Source organism: Peromyscus leucopus, chromosome 1 (assembly GCF_004664715.2).
Source record: "Peromyscus leucopus breed LL Stock chromosome 1, UCI_PerLeu_2.1, whole genome shotgun sequence".
Taxonomy (NCBI): Eukaryota; Metazoa; Chordata; class Mammalia; order Rodentia; family Cricetidae; genus Peromyscus; species Peromyscus leucopus.
The window spans coordinates 190,955,316-190,973,263 of record NC_051063.1 but is presented as its reverse complement, the minus strand read 5'-3'; the positions used below and the strand labels follow the sequence as shown (position 1 = coordinate 190,973,263).

General features: G+C 40.6%; 2 pseudogenes; one reads left to right on the top strand and one right to left on the bottom strand.

Moving 5' to 3' along the window:
- The window catches only part of LOC114686605, a 290,182-nt pseudogene that overhangs the window by 37,521 nt on the left and 234,713 nt on the right, over window positions 1-17,948 (bottom strand).
- LOC114687669 lies at window positions 10,583-13,655 on the top strand (annotated as a pseudogene).

Sequence of the window (17,948 nt, the reverse complement as noted above, 5' to 3'; positions counted from 1 at the left end):
CAAGTCTTTGGAGTTCATGACCAGGAACGGTTATTGTGTATCAGTTTCCTCTGAGAGTAAATCCTTCCATCCTGGAAGAATTTCCTCAAAACACAGGGCATGAAAAGAAAGGTAAAGGAACAGCGTGCTCTAAGGCAGTGGTTCTCATCTTCCCAATGCTGCAACTGTTTAATACAGTTCCTCATGTTGTGTTGAGCCCATCTATAAAATTATTTTGTCGTTATTTCCTAGTGGTAATTTTGCTACTATTGTGAATTGTAATGTAAATATCTCACATGCAAGATGCTTAATATGAAACCCAAAAGGATTGTGACACAGTGGTTGAGAGACACTGCTCTAAGGGGAGGTAATGCATTCAGTCCTGCAGAGAAGCTCTTAAGCTCAGAAGTAGAAAACTTTATAACTGGGCAGTCACATAAACTGGCAAGTTTCACTAGCACCCTCCTGCTTCAAGCATGTATAATCAGTAAGGACTGCTGACACTGTGAGACAGCTGAACTGCACAGAAGATGCTCAGAGCAGCCGTGGAGCAGACAGAGGTCAAGTTGACTGGACCAGACAAGACAGGACAAGCGGCCAGGAAGAGGTAGTGACTGGCTTGAAAGATGCTTCCAACCTCCCTTGAACTGCCTGCAAGCTGTGCAGTGATCCCCAGGTTTCTAGATTCATTAGCCATCACCCTCACAGGATAATGCACCTGTCCTGAGTCCTTTGTGCTTCTATGAGTAACCCCTCCCCCACAGTCATGTAAGTCACCCCAGTAAAATTCACTGGTCCACTTACCTTTAGAGATGACTCAGTGGTTAAAAGCACTGTCTGCTTTTTCAGAAGACTCATGTTGAATTCCCATCACCCTTACATGGGCACTCAATATGTAACCTCACTTTTGGGCATCTAATGGAACATAGATTGCATGCATACATACACGCAAACAAAACACACTTGAAAAAAAAAAACCCTCACTGGTTCATCAAATTAGACTTCCTTGGTTTTCTAATGTTGATTTGTCATAGCTTCCTTATCTGTGGTAAGTAGATGTTTGTCATTGTTTCCACAGGAATAGTGCCATGGATCAGTTCTGTAATTGTGTCACACAGGACTTGTGTGTTTCTTTTTCTTTCATTTTAATTATTCATTTATTTAGGAACATATACACTGATTTCAAAAGTTGATTCTCTAGTTCTCACTCCCACAGAAGCACCTTCTTTATCCACATTGATGCCAACATTAGTTATCATTTCTATTCCTGAAAATGGACATTGTAACTAGGGCAGCATGGAAGCTTAAAGGAGTCCTAGTCTGCATTTCCTGATTGGTATATGACCTTATATTTGTTTTAATTTTACTTTACATTTGTTGTTGTTTGTTCTTACATTTTACTTTTGTTTTGCTTTTGTTACTTTAAAATTTTTGAGATTATAATATAATTACAATATATCTCCTTTCTCTTTCCACTGCCAAATCTTCCCATATACCCTTCCCTGCTCTCTTTTAAATTTATGGCCACTTATTCCAGTAAATGTGTTATATACATACATACATATATATACGCACACACATATATGTGTATATATATATATATATTATCCATCCTTTATATCTTATATCGTATACATATATATCCCTGTAGGTCTGTCATGGTACACACCTTTATCGCAGCACTTGGGAAGAAGGCATGCAGATTTTTGAATCCAAGACAAACCTGATCTATAGACTGCGTTCCATGACAGCAAAGAATCAATAGAATCAAATTGAAGACCCTAACATGAATCCACACACATATGAACAACTGATCTTTGACAAAGAAACCAAATTATACAATGGGGAAAAAAAGCATCTTCAACAAATAGTGCTAGTATAACTGGATATTGGCATGTAGAAGAATGCAAATAGAATGCAAATCCATATCTATCACCATGTACAAAACTCAAGTCCAAGTGGACCAAAGACCTCAACATAAATCCAGATACACTGAACCTAATAGAAGAGAAAATACTAAGAAGTCTTGAATGTGGGGCTGGAGAGATGGCTCAGAGGTTAAGAGCACCAACTGCTCTTCCAGAGGTCCTAAGTTCAATTCCCAGCAACCACATTCTGGCTCACAACCATCTGTAATGAGATCTGGTGCCCTCTTCTGGCTATTATACATAACAAATAAATAGTCTTGAATGCATTGGCACAAGAAACCACTTCATGAATATAGCCCCATTAGCACAGACACTAAGATTGACAATTAATGGGACCTCCTGAATCTGAGAAGCTTCTGTAAGGCAAAGCACACTGTCAGTAAAACAAAACAGCAGCCTACAGAATGAGAAAAGATCTTCACCAACCCCACAACTGAGAGAGGGCTGATCTCCAGAATATAGAACTCTAGAAAAGAAATATCAAAAAAACAAACAAACAATTCAATTGAAAACTGGGGTGCAGATCTAAACAGAGAATTCTCAACAGAAAAATTGCAGATGGCTGATATACTCTTAAAGAGTTGTTCAACATCCTTAGTGATCATAGAAATGAAAATGACTTTGAGATACTATCTTACACCTATCAGAATGGCTAAGATCTAAAACACTGATGACAGTTTATGTTGAGAGAACATGAACTGCTAGTGGGAGTTCAATCTTGTACAGCCATTCTGGAAATCAATATATCAGTTTCTCAGAAAATTGGGAATCAATCTACCTCAAGACCCACTCTAGGGCATAGAACCAAAGAATGCACATTCATACCATGAGGACACTTACTCAGCTATGTTCATAGCAGCATTATTCATAATAGCCAGAACCTGGAAACAACCTAGATGGTCCTCAACCAAAGAATGGATAAAGAAAATGTGGTGCATTTACACAGTGGAGTATTACTCCATTGTTAAAAAAAAAAAAATGGCATCATGAAGTTTGTAGGCAAATGGATGAACTATAAAAAAAATTATCCTGAGTGAGGTAACCCAGACCCAGAAAGACAAACATGGTATCTGCTCACTCATAAGTGAATATCAGATACAAAGCAAAGCATAACTAGGCTACAATCCACAACTCCAGAGAAGCTAGGAAATGAGAAAGAACCTCAGAGGGGCACACATGGATTTCCCCAGGAAGGGTAAATGGTTAAGATCTCCTGAGTTAACTGGGAGCAGGAAGTAGAGGGGAGGGGATGGTAGTGGGAACATGAGGGTTTGAGATGGACAAGTTGGGGGAGGGATGAAGAGGTAGAGCAATGAAAGAGATATCTTGACAGGGTGAGCCATTATGGGGTTAGGGAGAAACATGCTAGGGAAATCCCCAGGAACCAACAAGGATGCCCCCAGCTAAGACTCCTAGCAGTGATGGAGAGGGTGCCTGAACTACCCTTTCCCTGTAGTCAGATTGTTGACTACTCTAATTGCCATCCTAGAACTTACTACATCCAATGACTGATGGAAGCAGATGCAGAGACCCCCAGCCAAGGACTTGGCTGAGCTCCTGGAATTCAGTTGAAGAGAGGGAGGAGGGGTGATAGGAGTTGGGGTGGGGGTCAGGATCATCATGGAGTAAATCACAGAGAGAGCTGACCTGAGTTAATGGGAGTTCATAGACTCTGGACTGACAAGCTGGGGAGTCTTCATGGGACCACATGAAGCCCTCTGAATGTGGTGGACAGTTGTATGGCTTGATCTGTTTGTGGGTCCCCTGACAATGGAGACATGAGCTGGCTTTCTAAAGCCCATTCCCTGTGGTGGGATGCCTTACTCAGCCTTGATGCAGCGAGGAGAGGGTTGATCCTGCCCCAAATTGGTATGCCAGCCTTTGTTGGCTACTCAAGGCAGGCCTTACCCCCTATGAAGAGTGGATATGGTTGGGATGGGAGGGATGGGGGACCAGGAGAAAAGGAGGAGAAGGAACAGTGTTTGTTATGGAAGATAAAAAAAAATTCTTAAATTAAAAAAATAATATAACATCTTTTTCCCTTTCCTACTGCCAAATCATACCCTGTACCACTCTCTGCTCTTTTTAATTTTTGGCCACTTTTTTCAGTAACTTATTGCATACACATATGTATATTCACATACATATATATATTCCTGTAGGTCTGTCATGGCACACACATTTACCCCAGCACTTGAGAGGAAGGTATGTCCAAGACATACCTGGTCTATAGACTGAGTTCCATGACAGTATGGGCAACACAGATAAACTCTGTCTCTAAAACAAAAACTAACAAAGAAGCAAAGAAAGAAAAGAAAAATTCATGTTCCTAAGTATAACCTTCTTTGTCCATATCATGTTGCTTATATGTATTTTTCCAAGGCTGTGATACAGGATAACAAGTTGATGTGCTCTTCCTGAGGGGAGACCATGTCTCCTGCTCCCAGCATTCTCCAGTTGGCTACAGTTCTCTCTGTAGGGTTGAGGCCTTGTGTGCTTCCCCCATCCACTTTGGCATTTCCATTGTATTTGTCATTGCTTTGCTCACATTATGTGGGCCTGTTAAAGAGATGTAGTTTCTGGCATCACTAGGTGTGATGGTTATTCTTGGTTGTCAACTTGATTACATCTGGAATGAACTACAATTCAAAAATGGAGGACACACCCGTGAGAAATTATTTCTGCTTAATTTAAAGGGGGTGAATCCACTTGTACTTTTGAGTACAAAGACCTTTGAGGCTGGAGACATATACCTTTGACAACAATCTTGATGCTGGAAGTTACACCTTTAATCTAGGCCACACCTTCTCCTGGAAGCCTATATAAGGACAGGGAAGAATGAAGCTTTTGCTCTTTATCTTACCTGAGGAAGTAGTATCAATAACCCCACCTCTTGAAATACTGCCTTTTCCACATTTGATGAGGAAACTAATCCTTCATTGTCTGCTAAGCCAGAATTGATTTCTCTGAAAGAAATGCCAGGCAAGATAATACTGATGTTCCTCAGGGTCCACCATAATTGCCTCTAAATCTATAAATAAACTTACACCAAAGCAGGCTCATGGTGGGGCAGTAGAATATGTAGTCCATGAGGAGGTGTGCTACACTACTAAAGGACTTAATGATTTTGCTAATTGATTCTAAGATCAGTCTGGGAATATGTGTAGAAATGGGTTTCAATGGTGTGGGAAAATTGTGGAAGGAACATAAAACTAGATGGGACTGAATTTATTGATATCCCTCTGAGTGGGGATTTTTGGTTTAATATGGAAGCTCACACAGTTAAAAGTTTATTGGAATGGTTGGCTGAAGCATGTGTCAACAGAGAACCTACTGAAAGGGAGTTGGAAATGCCTGATATCCCTTGGTTTAGGATTAAAGAAGGCATTTTAAGGCTCAGGGAAAGTGCAGTGCTGGAGAGGGTATGCTGTGTAAAACCTAATTTTCAACAATGGGAAGGCCCAGAAGAAATGACCTTCACTAATCCTTTAAGATTCAAAATGGTGAGGGGGGCACCCATACATTTGAAGTGTTTTTTTAAGTTTATATAATTAAAATTTTAAAATTTATTTTACATATCAACCACAGTTTTCCCTCCGTCCTCTCCTGTTACTTTTCCCTGACTCTCATCTACCCCCTCCCCATTCACTCTTTCTCCATCCCCATTCAGAAAGGGGCAGGCCTTCCATGGCCTTGAACAAAGCATGGCACATCAACTTGAGGTAGGACTGAGTTCCTCCCCATGTATCAAGGCTGGTGAGGTAATACAGCATGGAAAACAGGTTACCCAAACCCAGTTAAGTACCAGGGACAGGTCCTGATCTCGCTGCTAGGAGCCTTAAAAAGAGACCAAACTACACAACTGTCACACATCTATTTTACATATGTTGAATGTATACCACAGGTGACCACTGCTTCCTTAATGTTTTTTTTAAATCTCTCATAAGAATCACCTGCAAAATATATTCAATATATTGCTCAGGATGTTTATCATCTGCTGGTTTTTCATGGATAGTGACAGCCAAATGGTGATGTTATGATTTATATGGCCTTGGCATTCTACTTATTAGGTTTGTTTTTTTTTTTTGTCATTTTTACTGAGAGATTCTTCAGAGCTTGAAAGCAAGCATCTACAGTCTGTTACAACATTTGAACCAACTCTGTTATACAGGATTCTAGAGATTTCACTGAATCATGCAATTTTTTATGTTCTTTTGAAACATATATTTTGGACCGTATAAAGGAGGAAAGATTATTACTAATTGGTAAAACAAAGTCTATGGAAATATATGGACCGAAGTTCTTGGGGTAAGTTAGCAGATTCCAAAGAAAGAATCCTTTTATTTAAGTTTTCATTACTACCTTGTAAACCCTGTATCAATTCCATTAATGCCTCACTTTTGGTGTTATTATTAAGCCAATTTTTCAATGATATGATGTGAATTATTATGCTAAATGCCATAATAGTAAATATATACATCCCAGGAAGGTCATATATGTTCTGTAAAAATTCATTCATAATACAAGCAAAAAAAATTAATTCTTGAGATGTAATATTTTGCCACTTTTTAGAAATACTTAAAATTAGTTAAGAAAATTTTATTAATGCATTTATTAATCAGTTTTAAGGTGTGAAATTATCGAGTAATTTTACCTTAGATGAAACCTTAAGGGCTGGTGTCCCAGTTCTCGTGATGATTTTTTGGGTGTAGTAGCGCTGTTCAGCCAGCAGGTGTCACAGGTGTAGCCCTGAAGCAGGTCATGTGAAGCTTTGACCTATATTGGGCTTAAGGCAGCTATCAAGAAAGTCCTGCTGGCATGTGCCAAAATCGGCTGTGTGTGTATGGGACAGGGATGCAGCCACAGAGCGGACTCAGCCGCTGCCTTGTGCACTACGAGCGGAGCTGCTGGGGTCAAGCTCAGCCTGCCACGGAGGTGTGCAGTGGCCACGGGAGCCAGCAGTGGTGGGTAAAGCTCCACGGCAAATGGAAGCCAGAGGGCCGGGCAGGTGCTCAGACTCCTCTCATGCTCCCACACACTAGATGTACTCAGTGGCATGTAATGATGGATACAAGCATGCCACGGCATACAGGACATAGACACAGTGACTTGGGAGGAAGAAGGAAAGGAGCAGTGTGAACATTGAAGGCAGGAAATCTGCGCTGCAGCTGGTACATGGCAGATTGTGGAAGCTGCTCACAGTCCATGGAAGCTATCTGCATGGGTAGAGGGCCAGGAATGGCCAACCCACACTCTCACATAGGGGAGTTGGGTGCCAGATAATGGGATTATATCATTAACAATCCACGGAGCCTACTTAATGATCAAAGGAATTTATTGGGGGGGCGGGTAACTCAAAAGACAGAATAAAGGAATTTGTTGCAGGATCCTGGAAGGGTGAGGCATGGTCCAATTCAGTTCTCTGTGCTTATCCATACCAGCATCCAAAACCATGAGGTAGCCAAGAGAGACAGCACATGTGCATCCCAGGTCTTAAGGGTCCCCCAGTGGCCACACCCCAGAGGAATGTACTTCAAGATCATAGGCAGGTGTAACATGGACCTGCTACCTCACTAGGGGTGGTGTTTCAGGTCATGGTTCAAACAGCCACCTACTACAATATGTTACTACTTCTCCGTTCAATTTTTTTTCAATAATCTCCAAACTGATCCCCACTAAGGATACTATTAATTTGTATCCTCCTTTCCATCAACAGTGAATATGGCTTCCTTTCTCTCCATATCCCCTCAAACATTTGTTGTCAGGTTAGTTGGTGACAGCCATTCTGCGTGGGGTGAGGCAGTATTTCTAAGAAGTTTTAATTTGTGTTTCCATGGTGGTCTTTTTGGGATTCTGAATACTTTTATGATGTTTATTGGCCATTTGAGCTTCTGTCTTTGAAAAGTGTCTATTTTATTCATTGCCCATTTGTTGATTTGCGGTTTTGCTTCCTCAGTTGCTGCAGGCCCCAGGAATATTTCATAAGAACTCAGCTGGTTATGGCAAAGTCACTTCCTGGAGGGATCAAGGAATTCCTCCAGAGGAAGCCAAATTCCAAGGAGTTTATGGTGTTACTTGGCTTGTTATATATCAGCTGTATTCTGTTATGAAAATCATGTGTGCCTTCATAGTTTTCCCAATTGACTTTCCCCTAAGAAGGGCTAACAGTGTGGACTGATCACTCTCTGGACATACACATTCCAGGTATTTGGAGAACAGCCTCAGGAAAGGCTTTCAAAGACTAACAGTAATAACAGTCCACATGAAAGTCTTCTGATTTAAGGTAAATTCCACAAGGAGACACCACCTAGGTCAGGTGGATGTTAAGTAATAGCTTTACACAATTTAGCTCAGTCCCTCCTTTCTTACAGCCTTACTAACTTTATAGACCTTTAACTCCTTACCTAACCACTTCTAGGAATAGTTAGATAACTTGCTGTGCTGACAGCTATGCTCAGCCAGAACCCCAGTTCAAGCCTCCCTGTAATTATCATCATTGGCAGCATCCGGCCAGGTCCATCCCCAGATGGAGGAAAGTACCTTATCAGAGATACCTCTGTACTCTCTAAGAATACACTTAAGTGTCCAAACTCCCTGTTTGAGAAGGCCTGGCGGATGTGCCAATTAAGCTTAACTTCCTCCTTTCCCAAATCTTACCTCTAGTTCCAAATCTCCCTTTAGCTATCACCAGAGGCATCTAGCTGTACACAGGTTGCCTAGTGACTAAGCACAATTTCTCCCAGTCTGCAGAAAAAAAAATGGCAGTTAGGTTGGACAGATAGGAGCCATAGGAAAAAAGAAGACAGTTTTATTTTCTCCCATTGACCTAGCAACTTACAGATTCTTAACATTTTCTACCAATCACATTTAAAACTATAGTGGAGCACATAAGAGCCCTCTTCTTAGATATTACCTGAATTTAGCCTTTAGTTAATTCATTTCCCCATTGGTCACTTCCCTTTGGGCTTGCAAATGATAATTAGCAGTTATTGCCTCCCTATGTGATTCTTATCACCCCTCTGTTTGACCCTGGAAGCCTGGCTTTGCACAGCTAAGGGAATAATGCTTGTAAGTGCATATGTACTGGGACCCCCAGGGCACAGGAGGACAGAGAAGAGAAAAGAGAATGGAAGAACTACATGGGTAAGAACTTGAGAGGAACAAACTGAGATAGGGAAGAACTAGATTGAAGGGCTAGAACAGAGTACTAGAGGGACGAGATGGAAGATGAGGAAGAGTCATATGGGGAAGTACTAGCTGGGTAAGAACAAGGTGAAAAGGACATAGATGAGGCAGAGTTAAGACGAGAGAATTAAGATAGAACTTAGAGGGAACAGTAGGTATGTTATGCCCAGATTGTGACCCCCCAAAGAGACCACCGTAGATCTTGGATGTCCAGAATGCAACAGCAAGGTTTATTCTGCAGATACAAGTCTAGACAGGGACTCATTCCTACACCCAATACAGTGAGGCAGGGAGGAGTGCCTCTTTCTTGGGGAAGTTAGTTTTTATAGGCAAAACCCATAAAATTTCTTAGAGGGGAGGGGGTTAGTATGGGTCCATCCTTGATTGGTCAAGTTTTTCCCGGGCCTGGACTTTATCTTATTTTATCTTATGTGTTTGCCCTGTCAGGAGTTTTACAACTCATCTCCAGGGTCTGGCCTTGTTATCTCTGGAGAGGGACATCTCGTGGTTAATTGGTTACCATCAGACATCCTGACTCTGTTCTTTTGTTCCTAGGGCTGGCGCCATCATTTCTGGGGACTTGAAACTGGCCTGGCCTAGATCACAGTCCCCAAAGCCGCCACTGAAGACTTTAGGTACAGAATGCAAAAGTAAGGTGTTTTCTAAGTTTACAAGTCTCCAGGGAGGCTCTTCCAAATCTCTCACTCACAGCAGGGAGCTGGGAAGGTGTGCTCCCCTTTCTTTGTGAGGCTAGTTCTTAAAGGCACAGACTATATTATTTATTTTAACCCTCCTCCCTTTTTAGTCTTTTGGTCGAATATCCTGACTGTGTTTTCCAAAGTCCCTGTAGCAGATACAGCCACCTGGGGAAAAGGGGTCTAAGTTCTTATCTACACTTAGGAATCCTGGTTTAAGCTTCTCTTTGTCTGTAGGGGATAGAGTGGGGGGTTTTACTGAGGTATCACAGATAAATATAGAGAGAAATCAGGCAAGAAAGAGCTAGGCATGAGAACAGAACTGAAGCTGTGTATATAGCATGTTATGCCAGAGGAATTAAAGCAAGTGGACAATAGAGCTCAGTGTACTGAGATTCTATTTCCTGAAAATAGTCCTCGCCGTTAGTAGTTCTCTCCCCTGAGCCCCTGGGATGTGTAATATTAAGGCTGGTTCCTCTAATATTCTACAAGACTCAGTATTTAATTAATTTTTGGTAAATTCTGGCTATGGGCCTTATCTAATATGTCACCAGGACAGATTCTCTTACCTATACCTTAAAGATTTTTTTATTTGTTTTTGAACTTCCCTCAATTTTTATTACTCTTTGGGAGTGGAGAGAAAAATTCTTTCAAACTTCTCAAACTGTTATTTGTCTCTGTTGCCTTATGCATATTGTTAGGGAAATTTTGGATTATATCAAATATGGCTGATGCAGGTTTTTCTGTCTGTTTATAGTGGCCTAAATATTGTCATAAAATTAATCGCATAGACTACTTACCTTAAATATTAATGTTAAAATGACAGTATGTAGTGCTGTTACAATCCTTTCTAATGTGGAAAAAAACAAAACTCCTTGTCAATAAAATCAATCATGTATTCTGTCGCCTATACATACCTCTTTGCTGTTTAATGGTGTGGCATTGTACCTAGAGTTTAAACATCTTAAGTTAGTCTGTTAGACTAGAGTCATGTAAGGCCCCGGTTCACACATGATTTATTTGCATCAGTATTTTAGCATGATCTACAGCATTTAAAGCACATTCCTCATCATGAATTTTTCTTCTGAGACATGTCTACTGTGATCCTGTGTAACAAAAATACAGAATCCACAACAGATAGATAACCATATCCAGACCTTAAATGTATTTCTTGTTTCATGTATACTTCTTATAAGACTATTGTCTCATCCTGTTTTCACAGAGTTAGAACATTCGTGATAGAATGTGACTGACTGTATTGGGAATCTTCTTTTTGAGTAATGATCTTTGCTCATCTACATTTCACTCCCTTATATATGGAAAGCAACTGCAAGTAGCACATGCTCAAACCACAATTTTTGTTTCAGGGTCTGTTGACACTCAGGGATGTAGCTGTGAACTTTCCCCAAGAGGAGTGGGAATGCCTGGACTCTGCACAGAGGGCTTTGTACATTGATGTGATGTTGGAGAGTTACAACAACCTGGTCTTTGTGGGTGAGAACATTTCGCTTCTAGAATTCCTAACCCATCTTTTGCTTATTCTGCCTTCACAGGACGTAAAATCTGTTACGCTGTCCTGAAAAAAACAACAGGAGACAAGGCAAAGTTTAGTATTAGGAAAGAACTTTTTCATGCTATTTAGTTTTCTCTTTCCATTTTCCGTTTCAGAGGTATCATCCACCTTTCATTTTGGTTCCAAGATTCATCTATTAACTCAGCAGAATATAATATTTCCACTCACACCTTAAAGTCCCATGTCTATTATTGCGATTATATGGTTTTTGTGGAACCAAAATGCTTTCACCCCAAAACTAAGGCCTAAGACTTCTCCTTTTAGCTACAGGCTACAAGTTACTGGAACAGGCCATGAGTTACTGGAACAGGCCAGAAGTTACTGAAACCAGTCAGTTCAGATTCCAGAAGCCAGGAAGTGTAAAAGTACAGAGTCACAAGGTAGTCAGGAGGTAATGACGGCCGGGCTATGGAATGTCCTCTCCCTGGCTCCCTAGGTAACTGTTTGACCATAGAATGTCCCAACCCTAGTTTCCATAGTGACTGTGTAATCACCAGATGCCCCAATCTGGTGGCGGCCAATGAGATATGGTGGTGGGCAAACTACCTCCTTAGAAGGAAAATTGAATCTTGATTTCTGGAATTCCTAGACACAAGCCAATCAGAATTTACCCGTACTAGCACCCCTAAATGGTGTAACCTTGTGATTTTTCCCTTTGAAAACTGAGCTTGCAGATAGGTGGGCACTTTCTCCAGCCTCCGCTGTCTGAGTTGGATCTGTTGGACGAAAGTCCCTGCCTAGTCTTGTATTGCATTTAGATATCCCGAAATTAAACCTTGCTTTTGCATTCTGGTAACGCTCATCCTCGGTGGTCTCTCTGGGGGGTCACAATCTGGGCACAACAATTTTATTTATGAGACAAGTTCAAGATATAAAATCTGGAAATGCTAAATATACTTTGGTATGTGACTACAAATATCAGTCAAGAAATCTTGCCTAAATTCCTCTGCTTTGTGTTTTCAATTACTGAGTGCAGTACTGTCTTAGACTTCTGCATTCTTTGTAAAAGTTCTAGCATGGATCATTGGGTCTTCTGAACAGTACTCCTCACTGCCTATTACTTAGCAGGTATAAATACTGTGAACCTAGGATTAGATTAAACTCCTCTTCATCAATTTCTGAGAAGAAATATTTAAAGATAGAGACATATATTCTAAATATAATCACTCAGTGAGCTCTATCACAAAGCTAATGGACAGCTATCAATTATTTTTCCATCTTTTTCCCACTTAGATATTTTTGATAAAGATGAGATATCTGTTGTAAATCACTGTCCTTTGAAGGCACTCGTGCTATTGTTGTGAGTACCCATATAATTACAGTGAATGAAAAATGACCATTACTGGGAACTCTAAGTAGTTCCACGTTCACTTATGTTAAAAGAGAACTTAGGGAGACAATTATTTATCACATGTTTATCATTGGAATAAGTACTATTAATCTGAATTGTACTCATTTTCAGAGAACTATTGCAAATGTGATCCTGTCCATCAACATGTGAAGACTGAAAAGGAGTCTGGTCAATGTAATGAGCTTGGCAAAGTGCTTCATGATCTCTCCACATGTGCACTTTATAAAGCACTAGAGGAAACTCTAATAACTACAGTTGCAGTAATCACAGAACTGCCCCTACTGACCCATCAAACCTAGACAGGTATGAAAGCATCCATGCTGGAGAAGAACCTTGCAAATCTGAAGACCTTGAGAAATCTTTAAATTTGTGTTGCATCATTACTCAAAATCAGAGACTCTACACTGCAAAGAAGAAGCATAGGCAGGAAGAATATGATGATTATTTCACCTTTGCATATAGTCTTTCATAACAAGCAATTCGAGAGACACCTCACCAATGTGGGAAATGCAGGAATTCATATTTAAATTAAATGTTACAAGTACAATGTTTTTGAAACATCCTTTACCCAGCTTTCAAGTCTTAATATACATCAAAGACTTCATACTGGGAAGAAACCTTACAAATGCAAAGAATGTGGAAAGTCATTTCTTCAGCATTTCATAGCCATCTGAAATTGCATAGTAAAGAAAATCCTTACAAATATAAGAAATGTGAGAAATCTTTTGCCCCCTCTTCCACTCTCAAAAAACATCAGAAAATGCAGATTGTTGGGAACATATTTGTCAAGAATGTGGCAAAGTTTCTCACAATCCTTCACACTTTAAAGATCATCACAGAGTCCATACTGAAGAGAAGCTTTCAAATGCAATGAGTGTGGCAGATCCTTTCCCCAATATTCATCGAATGGGCATAGAAAAATTCATTCTCCAGAGAATTTACACAAATATAAAGAATATGGTAAATCCTTTCTTGAATTATCACATCTTAAAACTCATTACAGAATCCATACTGGTGAAAAGCCTTTCAAATGTAAGGTATGTAACAAATCCTTTACCCACCACACAACCCTTAAAAAACACCAGAATGTTTACACTGGGGAGAAGCCTTACAAATGTAAGGAATGTGACAAGTCTTATACTAGATTCTCATCTCTAAGAGCACATCAGAAAATTCATACTGGAGAGAAACCTCACAAATGCAAAGACTGTGACATTTCCTTTATCAATCTTACAAGTCTTATAAATCATCAGAGAGTTCATACTTGGCAGAAACCGTACAGATGTGAGGAACGTGACAAATCCTTTACCAGTTGTACAGATCTTAGAAGACATAGAGAGTTCATTCTGGGTGGAAACCTTACAAATGTATGGAATGTGACAAGTCCTTTACGCAGGAGTCAAATCTTAGAATACATCAGAGAGTTCATACCAGAGAAAGACCTTAAAGTTGTAAAGAATGTGACAAACCTTTTACAACATGCTCCCACCTCAGAACACATCAGAAAGTTCATAATGGAGAGAAACCATACAAATGCAAAGACTGACACATCCTTTATCCAGATTTTTAATTGTAGAAGACATTAGAAATTTCATACTGGACAGAAACATACTGTGAGACCAAAATGAGCCATCTTAGAAATAAGACCAAAATGCTTTCACCCTAAAACTAAGGCCCGAGCCTTCTCCTTTTAGGTACAGGTCATGAGTTACTAAAACCAGGCAGTTCAGATTCCAGAAACCAGGAAGTGTAAAAGTAGAGAGTCACAAGGTAGTCACAAGGTAATGACTGCTGGACTATAGAATGTTCCAACCCTGGTTTCCAGGATAACTGACCATAAAAATGTCCCCACCTGAGGGCAGCCAATGAGAAATGGTGGCAGGCAACCACCCCCTTAGAAGCAAGATTAAGCCATGATTTCTAAAAAGCCCCTAGAAGCGAGCCAATCAGAATTGTACCCGTACTTGCACCCCTAAATGATGTAACCTTGTGATTTTCCCCTTTAAAAACTGAGCTTGCAGATAGGTGGGCACTTCCTCCAGCCTCCACTGCGTTGGATGTATAGGACGAAGTCCCTGCCTAGGCTTGTATTGCTTTTGGATATCCAGAATTAAACCTTGCTTTTGCATTCCGGCATGCTCGTCTTTGGTGGTCTCTCTGGGGGTCACCATCTGGGCACACCAATACCATTGCAAACAATGTAACATAGCATTTTCCAGTATTCTCTGCTTTCAAATCACAACAGTACGCAAAATAGAAACATAAAGATAAGAAACTTGTGAAAGTCTCTGACGAAGGTTTACATTTTAAAAAATATCCTGGAGCCGGGCGGTGGTGGCGCACGCCTTTAATCCCAGCACTCGGGAGGCAGAGCCAGGTGGATCTCCGTGAGTTCGAGGCCAGCCTGGGCTACCAAGTGAGTCCCAGGAAAGGCGCAAAGCTACACAGAGAAACCCTGTCTCGAAAAACCAAAAAAAAAAAAAAATATCCTGGAGTTTATATTAAAATAAAATGCTGTAGATGTAACAGTGAGGAAAGCTTTTCATTTTTTTTAATATGTATGCATGCTTTGCCTGCAAGTGTGTCTGTGCACTACATGTATACCTAGTGTGGGCGGAGAAGAGAAGGGGTCAGCAGATCCCATGAATATGTAGTTACAGATCATTGTGAACTGCCCTGCGTGTGTTGGAAATTGAACCTTGGTCTTCTAGAAGGGCAACTGTTATACCCACATCTCGGGGACCCCCAAGAGACCACCATGGAGACCAAATCCTGTATATAAAAGCAAAGAGCCTTTATTATCTTCAAGCTCCGGAGCTTGGTCTCTCTGTCTGTTTGTCACAGTAGTGAGAGCGGAGAGCCCCAAGCTCAGGTGGAGTGGGGGGTTTTATTATAGCAGAGGTTGGGGTGAGGCGATTTCCAGGGTCCAGGACCCTGATTGACTGACAATTGTCTGTAGGTATCTTGGTAAGAAGGGGAAATAGGTGTGTGCTAGGCTCAAGGACATCTGGCCACCTTATCTAATGGTTGGAATGTTAGGTATTTCCTTATCCCTGGGTGGGTCCCTAGGGGGTGTCAGTTTAAAGCTTTTCCTGGATCTGGGTGTTGCCTGCCAGTAAGGCTGTCTCAGAAGCTGTTTCTAGGCCCCTAAGCCTGTCATGGCAAATGTGTGGTCAAGCTGTTTTGGGGCCCCTCCACAGCAACCAGTGCTCTTACACAGTAAACCATGTCTCCAGCCCCTAATTAAAATGTAATAAAAACATTTATGTTGTTCAACATCTTTTTTTTTTTTTGTTTTTGTTTTTCCAGACAGGATTTCTCTGTGTAGCTTTGAGCCTTTCCTGAACTCACTTGGTACCAGCTGCCTCGCTCACAAGCTCTGCCTCTGCCTCCCGATGCTGGATTAAAGCGTGCCCACCCGCCCGGCGTTCAACATCCAAAAATTCATAATAATGCTCAGTGTAGCGGTACACTCTTTTATTTCCAGCACTCAGGATACAGAGACAAGAAGATGTCTGTGAATTGGAGGACATCATTATTTCCATACTGAGTGCCAGGACAGCCAGGACTGCATAAACTCTTTGTCAAAACCAAAATAAATCATAATAGAGTCACATAAAAATTATAACAAAACCTTTAGTTTTTTTTCTCTAATTGTGCTGTACATCACAAGATTCATACATCTGAGAAACTATATAAAGGTAGAGTATATACTCTCCATGTCTTTCTGTCCACTGGAAATTACACCTCCCCAAATGCATTGAATTTGAGAATCCCTTTAGATAATGCTAAAATTGCAGGGATTAAAAAAATATGAAAAAAATACTCTGATAGTTCTTTTTATTCACCTTCAAAATTTACATACTAGAGTCAAGTCATACAAATAGCAAAATAGTAACTGACCGTGAAGAGATAGGATGTGAATATGACATCACTGGAATGCTGACATACAATGTAGAAATCCCCAAAGGCTAAAGATGTGGTGACACCTTTAATCCCAGTTCTCTGGAGACAGAGGAAGATGTATCCCTGTGAGTTCTAGTCTAGTATTGTCTACATTGCAAATTCTATGTCAGCCAGGGCTACCCAAGGAAACCCTATCTGGAAAAACCAAAACAATAAGGAAAAAAAAAAAAGAAATTCCCCAAGGGCATGCAGGGATTCATTTTGAAGTACTCAAAAAGAATTTGGAAGAATTTACTTGAAACTCTATACTAAAATTATATAGCTTGCATTAACTGCTAGTACACCTTCAACTGAGATAAAGGAGACTTGTAGGACCCACCCTCAGCCATAATATAATGCCCCAGTCTTACACAGTTGCTTGTTCTTAGTAGGTTTTGAAGTGTTATGAAACTATTCATTACCAACTACCTACTGCCAGAGGAGACTTCTTTCACCAACTTTGAGAGTAATACAAACTGGTAATTTTAAACTTGAGTATTTACATGGTGGATTAGTGCTCATGATCATTATCAAAACACCAATAGGTTCTGCTACAACCTATAGCTCCCAATGTTGTGCCCAGATCGAGACCCCCAGAGAGACTACTGAAGACGAGCATACGGGAATGCAAAAGCCAGGTTTTAGTTTGGAATATCCATGATCAATAATACAAGCTTAAGCAGGAACTTCGTCCAACACACCCAATGGAGTGGAGGCTGGAGGAAGTGTCCAGCCTGAATTATGCACAGCCTTTAAAGGAAAAAAAACACAAAATTGCAACAGCAAAGGATTTCCATACATGTACATTTCTGATTGACTTGTGTCTAGGGACTTACAGAAATCATGATTCAATCTTCCTTCTAAGGTGGTGGTTGCCCATCACCATTTCTCATTGGCTGCCCCCCAGGTGGGGACATCTGATGATTAAACAGTCACTATGGAGACTAGGGTTGGGACACTCTGTGGTCAACCAGTTACCTAGGGAACCAGGGAGAGGACATTCCTTCGTCCGGCAGTCATCACCTCCTGACTATCTTGTGACTCTGTACTTTACACTTTCTGGTTTCTGGAATCTGGGCTGACTGGTTTCAGTAACTCATGGCCTATTCCAGTAACTCATGACCTATACCTAAAAAGGAGAAATCTTAGGCCTTACTTTTAGGGTGAAAGCATTTTGGTCTTATTTTGGTTCCACACCAAGTCATGTCTTTTGTTTTGTTTTGTTTTACTACAGCATGATTTCCTCTCTGTGGTGAAGGCTTGAAATCCAAACATGAGAGTTTGTTCATGTC